The sequence below is a fragment of the Ascaphus truei genome, chromosome 1 (assembly GCF_040206685.1).
Source record: "Ascaphus truei isolate aAscTru1 chromosome 1, aAscTru1.hap1, whole genome shotgun sequence".
NCBI lineage: Eukaryota > Metazoa > Chordata > Amphibia > Anura > Ascaphidae > Ascaphus > Ascaphus truei.
Window position 1 is genome coordinate 270,907,311 of NC_134483.1, and position 11,455 is coordinate 270,918,765.

The 11,455-nt window shown below is 48.5% G+C and overlaps 1 protein-coding gene across 6 annotated transcripts in view; it reads right to left on the reverse strand.

Annotated features, from left to right (window-relative positions):
• WRN (WRN RecQ like helicase) overlaps positions 1–10,021 on the reverse strand; it is a 156,965-nt gene extending 146,944 nt beyond the window's left edge. For 5 of the 6 annotated variants that reach the window (XM_075604019.1, XM_075604011.1, XM_075604001.1 and 2 more), the window contains exon 1: positions 9,836–10,021. The gene's annotated coding sequence lies outside the window, so the exon portion shown is untranslated. Of the gene's footprint in view, positions 1–9,793 lie in introns of all 6 variants that reach the window. The other variant, XM_075603993.1, reaches the window with a different exon arrangement.
• Between the last annotated feature and the right edge of the window lie 1,434 nt (positions 10,022–11,455).

Below are 11,455 nucleotides of genomic sequence, written 5' to 3' on the forward strand. Positions count from 1 at the left end.
TGGGACACGGCTCACTCACAGAGACTGCTTCTTACCTTCTGAGCTGCTCTGGGACACGGCTCACTCACAGAGACTGCTTCTTACCTTCTAAGCTGCTCTGGTACACGGCTCACTCACAGTGACTGCTTCTTACCTTCTGAGCTGCTCTGGGACACGGCTCACTCAGAGAGACTGCTTCTTACCTTCTGAGCTGCTCTGGGACACGGCTCACTCACAGAGACTGCTTCTTACCTTCTGAGCTGCTCTGGCACACGCTCACTCACAGAGACTGCTTCTTACCTTCTGAGCTGCTCTGGGACACGGCTCACTCACAGAGACTGCTTCTTACCTTCTGAGCTGCTCTGGGACACGGCTCACTCACAGAGACTGCTTCTTACCTTCTGAGCTGCTCTGGGACACGGCTCACTCACAGAGACTGCTTCTTACCTTCTGAGCTGCTCTGGGACACGGCTCACTCACAGAGACTGCTTCTTACCTTCTGAGCTGCTCTGGGACACGGCTCACTCACAGAGACTGCTTCTGTACTGTAAAAGAGTGCGCGCGTGCCTCTGCGCTGCTCCTCCAGACTATTCCGTTTAATGGCTCTGAAGGGTTAACGCTGCGGAGGTCCCATTCAAAACCATGGAGCCCCCACAGTTAATCGTTTTTGCGACCACGGCACAGAAACCGTACGTTTGGCTACCTCTGTATACTGCCCCTTTCTATGAAACCGTACGTTTGGTTACCTCTGTATACTGCCCCTTTCTATGCTATGAAACCGTACGTTTGGCTACCTCTGTATACTGCCCCTTTCTATGCTATGAAACCGTAAGTTTGGCTACCTCTGTATACTGCCCCTTTCTATGCTATGAAACCGTACGTTTGGCTACCTCTGTATACTGCCCCTTTCTATGAAACCGTACGTTTGGTTACCTCTGTATACTGCCCCTTTCTATGCTATGAAACCGTACGTTTGGCTACCTCTGTATACTGCCCCTTTCTATGCTATGAAACCGTAAGTTTGGCTACCTCTGTATACTGCCCCTTTCTATGCTATGAAACCGTACGTTTGGCTACCTCTGTATACTGCCCCTTTCTATGAAACCGTACGTTTGGTTACCTCTGTATACTGCCCCTTTCTATGCTATGAAACCGTATGTTTGGCTACCTCTGTATACTGCCCCTTTCTATGCTATGAAACCGTAAGTTTGGCTACCTCTGTATACTGCCCCTTTCTATGCTATGAAACCGTACGTTTGGCTACCTCTGTATACTGCCCCTTTCTATGCTATGAAACCGTACGTTTGGCTACCTCTGTATACTGCCCCTTTCTATTCTATGAAACCGTACGTTTGGCTACCTCTGTATACTGCCCCTTTCAATGGCAAATAAAATTAACATTTTGTTCTATTATTTTGTGCCACAGGAGGTGTACACTTAAACCAACACACTCTCCCCCACAACCAAAGCAGAGTTTTATTCTTACAAATACAGTATGATGATACTTTAAATGAGAGCGGGCACTGACAAGATTAAACAATGAAAGGTAACCCTATACTGTATATGTAGCATTAAAAAAAGGTGCCTGTGAAATATTTATAAAATGTTTAACCCGGAAATAATATATTGAGAGTTAAACTCTCATTTTCAAGCATATCCTGGGCACAGAGTTATGTTGACAATGCATGGTTACGTTTGTATGTTATATATGATATTTACAAATTTCATGTACAGTTACAGACAATAAGTGTTAAGGGCATATGTAACAGTTACAGGCAAGATAAAAATGTGAGACAGCTGAAGTCCTGAAACTTAAACTGGAGACGGCTTTGAGAGTCCTTGACAGGTTGTTCCAGATGTGGAGACGCGATAACAGAAGGAAGAGCGACCGGATTCTTGTTGAGACTTGGGACCGGGAACAGTATTTTAGAAATAGACCTAAGGTGACAAGTGCTGCGTTTAGTACAGGTGAGGAGCTTGTTCAAATAGAAGTGTTCATACAACATACATACACACACAATGGGTTTAGGGCAGGGGTGGGGAACGTCCGGCCCGCAGGCCGTATAAGGCCCTCGAAATCATTTGGTCCAGCCCACGTGAGCCAGGGGGCCTGGCCGTGCCCCTCGATAAATCCCGTCGCCTGGTTACCACTGGGTGACAGGATTTAGTGCGCTCGTAATGCGCCTGTTCCGATTTCCCTCCCCTCCCCCCCCCCCGGCTCTGATTCCCCCCTTCCCCCCCGGCGCACGTCCAAGTCCAGAGCAGCAGCCGCCGCCTGAGGTGAAGAAGGACCCGAGTATCACCAGGGCGGCGCTGGTAAGCAGCTCTCCAGGGGGGGGAAAATGGGGTATAAGAAGAGTGGGGCTTGGGGGATGGAAAAGCGAGCCTGCAGAGGGAGAGACACCTCACTACTGACTCTCAACCTCCCCACACCAGACAGCAGCTGCGGAGCAGGGCAGTGCAAGAGGAGAGGGAGCCACGCAGGGCCCTGACAGGGGGAAGGCAGGAGAGCCCTGGGACACCACCAGGCCTGTCACTCCGTCACTGAGTGACACCTAATCCCAGCATCATTGTTCTCTTTGACTTCAATACATGTTGTATGATTAACTTTTGCAGACAATGATCTGTGCCCCACCACTCAGTGTGATCTAAGCTCTGAGACCGTCACGCATCCATCTCAAGTTGTCACTTCTTGCAGCTGATTCTCTCTGAGTGAGAGAGTGAGTGAGCGTGTGTGGTTTCCCCCCCTGCTCCGTTTTCTGTGTGTGTGTGTGTGTGTGTGTGTGTGTGTGTGTGTGTGTGTGTGTGTGTGTGTGTGTGTGTGTGTGTGTGTGGTGTGTGTGGTGTGTCAGAGTGTCAGAGTGTCAGAGTGTCAGAGTGTCAGAGTGTGTGTGAGTGTAAGAGTGAATACAGACACCAACCCACAGTCAGTCATAGTCACCCACCACCCAAGTGTCACCCACCACACAAGTGTCAGTCAGTCAGTCACCCACCCAAGTGTGTGTCAGTCACCCACCCAAGTGTCAGTCACCCACCCAAGTGTGTGTCAGTCACCCACCCAAGTGTCAGTCAGTCACCCACCCAAGTGTGTGTCAATCACCCACCCAAGTGTCAGTCAGTCACCCACCCAAGTGTGTGTCAGTCAGTCACCCACCCAAGTGTGTGTCAGTGAGTCACCCACCCAAGTGTCAGTCAGTCACCCACCCAAGTGTCAGTCAGTCACCCACCCAAGTGTCAGTCAGTCACCCACCCAAGTGTCAGTCAGTCACCCACCCAAGTGTCAGTCAGTCACCCACCCAAGTGTCAGTCAGTCACCCACCCAAGTGTCAGTCAGTCACCCACCCAAGTGTCAGTCAGTCACCCACCCAAGTGTCAGTCAGTCACCCACCCAAGTGTCAGTCAGTCACCCACCCAAGTGTGTGTCAGTCAGTCACCCACCCAAGTGTGTGTCAGTGAGTCACCCACCCAAACCTGGAAAACCAGTTGCAAGTAGCAACATCATCAATACCAGCTAAGGCCCAGGACATAGTGGAATCAGCGTCACTGAGGCGGGCTGAGCCGCGCTGAACAGATGCACAAAGCCCCTGCATCTGTCATCAGCGCGGCTATAGTTTCTCCCTCCGCATGCGCGCTGATGCGTGCGGAGGCTGAGAAACTTTCCCGAGACAGGCAGTTTTGAAATTTGCCGCTCGGAGAAGCGGAGGAGCGGCCACGTGACCGCTCCCATCCAATGGAAGCAGGGGACTAGCCCCTCCTCCCGGCATGCCTCCACTCCGCCCCCACTGCCTCGCCTGCAAGGACAGGGAAAAGCCCCATTTTCAGCAGGCGAGGCAGAGCAGGAGCGCGCTTATAACACACTATGTCCCAGGCCTAACATCACACACCTCACCAAAGAGAAGCAGTTCCAGTCATCACATTAGGGGTGAGTTAATTAAATGTTTGACCAAATATAGCAGGCTAATTTTTAAGTTGATCATTTTGTATGGCCCGCGAATGATGTTATAAATATCCAAATGGTCTCTGACAGAAAAAAGGTTCCCCACCCCTGGTTTAGGGAGTTGATTTTCACATGGAACAATTTACTCACACAAATCTAGAAGTATATGTTTGTGTTACCAGATGAGGCAGTCGTAACACCTCTTCCAGATTTTTTTGCCCAAGGTTCTGCCATCTTAATGCGCTGACCCAAACAATACAAAAAGAGGAAATGATATAATTTAGAAATGTTAAGATTTGTAAGGTGTTATCTATGAATAAACCAAAGCGTTGAGCAAGTCCGACAGACTTTTCAAATTGTAACAGGAAGCTTAATTTTTTTTTAAAAACTCCAAAAGCCTCTACACCAGTGTTTTTCAACAGGGGTTCCCCTTCCCTCCCTAAAGGGTTTCATGCAATTTTCAGGTCATTTGAAAATTGTAGCAAATACAGAAGAATTTACAATACATCTGATCTCAGATCCGCTATTAGAGAGGGTTTGGGTTCCTTACAATGCATCTGGTCTCAGACACTATTCCTGAGGGTTGGGGTTCTGCAAAATATCACAATATAATTATAGGGTTTCTTAACCCCCAAAAATTGGAAACCAGTGTATCCAGAGGGCATATCAATCAACAGCAATATAGCACCAAGAAAACTGATAGCACTTGCCTCTGTGCGGGCAGGACAAAAAAAAGCAACAGACAAGAAACCATTTTCATGAAGCAGATACTTTCAATGTTCCAGATAGATATAGACCAAAAAACTAAAATTTATACTGATAAGTTATTATGTTTATAAACCTTCATTTAATAAAAAAAAAATCTAATTTGTTTTAAAACAACGGAAGGGATGTTAACCACACTCATGTTCCCACGGGTTAGATGTAAAATTTGATCTCCTGTGTTGGAGCACTCCAAAGCTCCTGCGGGCGTCTCACGCCGGAGATTTCCAACACCATAAAAAAAGAAAAACAGAGCGCACCGGAGATCAGTAAACAATTCTATTGTTAGCAATATAAAAAGTATATGCACACTTACAATTAAGGCAGCATAAATGAGTTAAAAGTGACAATCGCTAGGGGTGGTGTTCTAGAGTAGTAGGTAAGTGTCCTCAGAAGTGCTCCGCGCGCTGGAGCCTCTGCTGTATATGAGAATGTCCAAAACTTCCTGGTTGTATCTCTTAGGCCGAGTCCATAGAAGGACAGGCCGCGCTGAGCCGTGCGGACGCTCCGCGCTGAGCCCCTGCATCCTCAATGAGGATGCCTTGAGAGGGGGCTCACGCGAGCATCCGCAGGCGTGCTGAGGAGTTGGAGGTTTCAGCCGAGCACCAAGCTGTTTTTCAGCGCGCTGTCTGCTGAAAACCTCCAATCCCAGCACAGCAGTGTCGACGTCACGGTGCCGTGACGTCAGCGCCGTGACGTCGACGTCAGTGCGTCGCGGGCGATTGGCCCAGCGACGTCACTGCCCCGCCTCCAACCACCTCCCCCCGGCTCCGATCGCACCCGCTGGCTCGCCTGTATGGGCATGAAATCGCCCAGATTTCAGCAGGCGAGCCTCAGCGTCAGCGCGGTTCGGATCGCCTCACGCCTCTATGGCCCGGGCCTTAGGCTGCGTCCCCGCTAGCGCTGAGCGCACGGCTCTTGCGGCGGTTACTTACATATATAGATATTTGTACATCCCTGCTAACGTTGTGCGCGCGTGCACACGCTCACCCGCGCTTAAACAAAAAATGTATACTTTACCACGCGCTCAACTACCTGCAATGCCCCCCCCCATCTCGCATAAATGCAGGACACCCGGCGCTCATGCTTGGAGCGCTCTCCATGAATGAGCACGCTCAGCGCCAGTAGGGACTCAGCGTTAGGGTATATATATCTATTACACCATGCCGTGGCTTAACAAAACAGTTAAAGCTGTGCTTCATAAGCCTGATTAAGGCTGAACATAGTTACATTTCAATAACAACAGCTCAAAGCAAGTGAATACCTCCTAAAAGAGACATTAACATGTGCAACAAACATTTGTATTTTTTTATGTTTACAGTACATGTATATAATTGTGATAAGTTGCGATAAATTCCCTACAACCTGCTGATCATGTATCAAGTCAGTTATCAACCTCCGAGCTGCTGTAATTATCTGCAGGTGCTGAGCTTCAACGAATGGGAGACATGCAGCGACACTCTTCTGCAGTCTGTCAGAAATAAGTGCAATAGGTTTAGGGCCTGCTAAATGGGTACAATTGGAGGTTAAAAGTACAGAATGTAGCAGACTTAATTGCTCCCGCTGATGACAGTATATAGCGTCAGAACACAAAATATCACTGAGTTTCCATAGGATTCAATGGCAGTGTTAACACAGAATATCCCACCGTAAAAACGCCAAAGCGTCAGAACTAACGTTTGCTACATCTGTAATATTATAATCATTTCTAAATTGAATCTATATTCTTACATGGATGCAGCACCAAAACTGTATAACCCTGTTTATTTAATGTAACCATGTATTTGTCATCATAACTCTGTGCCCAGGATAAACTTGAAAACGAGAGGTAGCTGCCAATGTATTACTTCCTTGTAAAGCATTTTATAAAGAAATAAAAACGCAGTTTTACGATTAGCACTAGTTGCTGTGCGGTGGTACTAGGGCAGGGGTCGGCAACCTGCGGCTCTTTCCGCTCCTACTTGCGGCTCTCTGCAGGTTGCCGACCCCCTGCTGCTGCCTCTACTATCCTGGCGGTGGCAGCGGGGGGACCCAGCCGGCGCTGGTTGGGCCTCTTGTAGCAGCCGGACCCGTTGTCTCCCAAGCTGCTTGTCTGCCTCCCCTGTACTATACCACGCCGGGCCCTCATATTTGACGCGAACGGACCGCTTAGTCTGACAGAGGCAGCCAAGGGGAGAGATAGTGTCCCAGGTACCAATAGCCCTGGGACTAGGCCAGAGTTCCCCCACAAAAGACACAGTATTGTAGGGAAGGTCCCCAGGTAGGGACGCTCGCCTTATTACTGTGGTAGTATTAGTACAACGGTGACCAGACGCCAATCGGTGACCTGCGGCGAGAGACCAGACCACAGGCCACACTATAGACTTTAAGGGAGACACTCAAACTGGAACTCCCTCAAGAGACGGATACCTCAGGATACGAATTTCCCCTCTGTCCTTCCTACTGCATCTCAGTCGGATACCTACGGTGAGGCAAGAGGGTAGACCCCGCGTCATGGGATCATGTTGCAGTCCTGCTGATCCAAAATCCCCCATATACCCTGATCTGGTCAGAAACCAGGAAGGTACCACCGTGCACCAACGACCTTACACAGGGGTGCACTACTCCACACACTGTGGGTGGGCCTTGTTCTGTGGACACCATGGTGGTTAGGTGCCCAGGGCACCCTCAGTACTATGGGGGAACCACACTGGAGTGGTGAACATTGTGTTGGGTCAGTGTATTGTGGGGACATTGTGTTGGGGGTAATACTGTTATTAGTGTGTGTTAGTAAACAGTTATATTATACGTGTGTGTATTACTTATCCGTGTATTGGTTCCTGTGAGGGGTTATCCCGCTACGTTGGATCCCTCATCAGGTGGAGGCGCTATACAGAGAAGGGCGAGAGCTCACCCCAGGCTCCCAGCAGCAGAGGCTTAGGCTTGTTATATAGTACGCGTTTGTGCGTGTGCACTCCCGTCGTTTCGCATGCGCGTTTAGTTGCTATAGCACAAGCGGTGATGCGCGAGGCTAGGGGGCGTGTCTCTGACATCACAGCCTTCGGTCGCGCCGAGATTGGCTCGCAGCGCGAAAATACAAATTTCTTGTATTTTAACAGATCTGCTGCACGAATGCTCACGGCCGTGCGCACGTCTCATGTATAGCAACTGCAGACTTACACCCTGCAATTATCATTGAGGTGCGCGCACGGAAGCGCACGCACTATATGACAAGCCTTAGGCCTTCTATGAGCCACAGGTAAAGTCAGCACACGTAGTTCCATTAGTCACGGGGAAAGGGGGCTACATATCTATATTTGGGGGGGAGGTGATCGTGTACAGTAGGTGTTTGGGGAAGGTAGTGTATGTATTGTGTAATTGTGTATTTGTAAATTACACTGTTTTGCACAGAAAAACAATGAAAACTAAATAAAAAATACTTATTGTGAGATGCATTTTATCCCCCACATATTTTGGCATATGTTAATGCTTATACAGTATGGTCCCGCTCATACGGCGGGTTCCATTCCAGGCCGCTGCCGTAAAGCAGAAACCGCCGTAACGCGGTGCCCTTTGAAAACAGAGATGCAGAGTTGTAAACTGACTGTTTCGCTGAGAAACGGCACCTGACAAGGAGTTGCGCACGCACTAAAACTGCTGTTTAGTGACAGCCGGATACTTTGCTGCTGTGCACGTCATGTCGAAAATCACTGGAAAAACGGAACAAGCGCCGAACCTAATGAATATGGGTATACACTGGGAAACGCCGTATGAGTGGTATGCTGTAAAGCAGGGCCCTACTGTATACCCATTAGTGTGTGTACAGTGTATGTATGTGTTTGTGGGGGTGTAATATTCATGCATGTGTAGCCCTGTGTGATTTGGGCTATAGGTCTGCCCTCTTCCAGGCAGTAATCCCTGTGTAAGGGCAGGTTGCCAGGAACAATCATGGGTTTTCCCCACTTCAGGCAGTGCAGTGAGTCAGTGAAGGCAGGTCATCAGGCCTTGTGTCCAATCAGAAGACACAGGGGCGGTGCCTGTTGGAGCTACTTAGGGTATTGCCACTTCCTATTTAGTGAGTCTGTCCCCAGAGTGAGAGGGACAAGGGTGACACAGACCAAGCTGCCAGGACTGGTAGGCTTGAGGCCTCCCTCCGGGGAGGGAGAGTGTGCACCCCATACCTCCTACCCTGCCTAGAGGGAAGGGGAAGAGCTGGACCCACTCTTGGTGCCCTAGGCCGGGAGAGAGGTCAGGGACATCCTGGAGGAAGACAGCCTGCAGTGTGATCTGGCTGCTGAGTAGAGAGACCAATAAAGACCTTGCACTTTTACTTACACTTCAACCTCAGGCAGGAGTATATCGGGAGGAGGGGACGGAGAACTCTCTTCTAGGTACTTCACCCCATACAGCTGGGGGCTGCAGGAGATGGAGGCACTGCACCAGTAAGAGACGGGGGCACAACCCCAGAAGCCTGTCCTTTTCTCCCCCATGTCATCGCATGTCACCCCATGCTGTTGCCAGCAGATATGCACCACACAAAGACACGTAGCCTGAGTACTAGATTCCCTAGGAGACCCTATCTGAGGTTGGGGGGGAGGAATGGGGGGATGGGGGGGAGGAATGGGGGGATGGGGAGGGGGATAAGGGTTACACATGTGTTGCGGCTCTCTGAATATTTAAGAGAAAGAATTTTTTTTAATAAAATGGCTCTTATTCCTTGACAGGTTGCAGACCCCTGGCCTAGGGGGTGCAGTGCATCACTGTTTTTTTTGTTTACAACCTCAGTATCGCTACTTCTTTTTCACTGACTGATGTGAAATGAAAAATTAATATTTTATAAAGCCTCCCACTGCCTTAGCATGAATAGTATATCCATATTTGTATAATATGGTCACAATAGATTTCCCTGTCACATGCATGCCACACGTTTTCAAGTCAGGCGCATTACTACTTTTGAAAGCCACTCTAACCATTGATTATTATAACTATTTTACTTACTAACTGCCCGCCCCCCTCCTGTACCTTGCAGTGATACCCAGCACTCCTGTACATTGCAGGGGATGCGCCCCCCGCCTGTACCTTGCAGTGATACCCAGCACTCCTGTACATTGCAGGGGATGCGCCCCCCTCCTGTACCTTGCAGTGATACCCCGCACTCCTGCTGTGTGCTGCTCTCACCTGCCCGCAGTCTCCTCCTCACTCCGCCGGATTCTGCACTCCGGATTCTGTCCGCGCGCCTCCGCTGGGATCCATCGGGCGGCGGCGTCCGGGCAGCAAGAGGTTAAACACAAGAAGACGCAGAACCGCGAGCGCAGGGAGACGCACCAGACGTCAGCGGCGTGATAGGCTCCCGTGCCCGTGACGTCATCCCGTGCCCGGCGCACTCAGGCGTCACGCGGGAGGAGAGGAGAGGAAATGGGGAAAGAGGCGGGAGATGCAGGGAGAGGGGGCAGCAAGGTGTGCAGGTGCTAATCACCTGAGGAGAGTGCACAGGTGTGTAGCTATAGGTGCACAAACATACCAAACACATAAAAGTGTATAATGATTTTTTTCATTAAGCGTTCTGGTGAAAGTGCACAAACTAATAAATACAGAATACAATCCTACCACAAAATTATTTATTTTTAAAACATTTTGGGAAAATTGATTTTTTAAATGAATCTTTGACTTTTATTGTACATTTTAATTATGAATTCTTCTTAATTTTGATACTGAAATCCCAATTTGATCTTTGCATTTGTTTGTTTTTTTAAATATATATGTACTAATACTTTGACATTTGGGTATAAAATGTTTTTCCAGTGGTGAAATTGAATATATTTTTTTTTTCAAAGATATAAGAAATTGGTCATATGCATTTATACTAGCTTTCTTTTCTTTGTTTATAGTGTTCATGCTGTTAGTAAAGACATTTTAATTTGTATTTAATGTACTACATTTTTAATTTGCGCCGTGACAATTTGATATGGGACTTTAAAAAAGGGTGATTCCCTGAAAAGTCGTAGCCCCTGAGGAAGTTTGTGACAAACAAAACGTGTAGGGCACTGATACACTGTGAAATCCGGAACGGCACCTGATACACAAGATCTAACACTCCAGCTCAGTGTACTCCTTGAGCTACGCCTCGGAAGTAAAGTCATGATCCTGTTCGGAGGAAGGGGGGGGACTGTGAAGGTGAGGGGGTAACCAGGCTCACAAATAAAGGTCAAGCCCACTTGGTTGTCCCTGATCCATGTTTTGGGGTCCTAGAGTGTCAGCTCTTGGACTTGACTGTTGTATATGTACTGCTGTGCCTGTATGTAAAATATGCGATAAAGAATTTTTATGTTTTTGCCTTTCCAGAGATTGCTAGGCTATGCGTTTCAGGGTGGGGTTTGCAGAGAAAATCTTTGCAGATTGTGGCTATGTAGCAGGGTGCCAGAGTTACTGGATACCCCAAAAATGTAGCCGGGAATCAGGTAAGATTCTCGGATACATTGAAGCACAATGCTCCGGTCAAAATCCTACCCTGAAAACGTTCTTGCAGCTCACTGCCAGGAGTCCCTGCTTCAGCACAGACCAGAAAGGTAAAATGGGCATAGGGGATCAAGGTATCCCCAGAACAGTACAGGGGTCCCTAGTATAAGGGGGAATGCCCAATTCATGTCCAAGGCATCCTGAACCCGGTAAAAGGGTTCAGGGGGTGCTCCAGATATCTGATAAAGCGGCAAGGTTTATTTTGGGTAAAAATGTAAAGACAGGTGTTTACAGTGTGACAGGGATATGGCTAGTGAGAATAGAGTATACATTCTTATTCTA